The 951-nt window shown below is 37.7% G+C and overlaps 1 protein-coding gene across 1 annotated transcript in view; it reads left to right on the forward strand.

The window, feature by feature from the left end:
• The window catches only part of ZNF317 (zinc finger protein 317), a 12,773-nt gene that overhangs the window by 5,384 nt on the left and 6,438 nt on the right, over window positions 1-951 (forward strand). The gene's annotated exons all lie outside the window — the stretch shown is intronic.

Here is a 951-nt window from a genome sequence, read left to right on the forward strand (position 1 = left end):
TCTAGGCAGAGTGGAAGGGAGGGGGAGAGACAGAGAGAGAGAAACATGATGAGAGAGAGAGAGAGAGACTCATGGATTGGTTGCCTCCCTCAGGCTCCCTGACCTCTTTTACCTATTTTATCCACCACCACTGCCTTAGGCAACCATCAGTGTGTTCTCCATATTCTGACCTTGGCTTTTGTTTTGTTTTGCTTTTTTTAAGTTTCTATATATAAGTGAGAATTTTTTTGTCTGACTTAATTTCACTTAGCATAATATCCTCAAGGTCCATCTATGTCACAAATGGCAAGATTTTTTTATAGCTGAATAATATTCCATTATGTGTGTGTGTGTGTGTGTGTGTGTGTGTGTGTGTGTCTATATAGACACACACACACACACACACACATATATATACTAATATATATTTATTTCACATTTGCTTTGTCCATTCATTCATCAGTGGACATTTAGGTTGTTTCCATGCCTAGGCCATTGTAAATAATGCTGTAATGAGCATGGAGGTGGAGATATCTTTTCAAATAAGTGTTTTCATTTTTAGGTAAATACCCAGAAGTGGGATTGCTGCATCACATGGTAGTTCTGTGTATACTGTTTTCCATAGTTGCTGTACCAGTTTACATTCTCACCAAACAGAGCACAAGTGTTCCCTTTTCCCTATATTCTGGGCAACACTTGCTGTCTCTTGTCTTTTTTATAATAGTCATTCTAACAGGTATACGGTTTTGATTAGCATTTCCTGGATGATTGGTGATGTTAAGCATCTTTTCATGTGCCTTCTGGCCATTTGTATGTCTTTGGAAAAATATCTGTTTAGGTCTTCTGCCTATTTTTTATTTGGATTGTTTGTTGTTTTGCTGTTGACCAGTTGTGTGTGGACTAGTCTTCCCAACTATCTTTAGAGATGAGGTAGATGGTTGGAATCATCCAGACTGGTCTTTTTTTTTTTTT

Source organism: Myotis brandtii, unplaced genomic scaffold (assembly GCF_000412655.1).
Source record: "Myotis brandtii unplaced genomic scaffold, ASM41265v1 scaffold1161, whole genome shotgun sequence".
Taxonomy (NCBI): domain Eukaryota; kingdom Metazoa; phylum Chordata; class Mammalia; order Chiroptera; family Vespertilionidae; genus Myotis; species Myotis brandtii.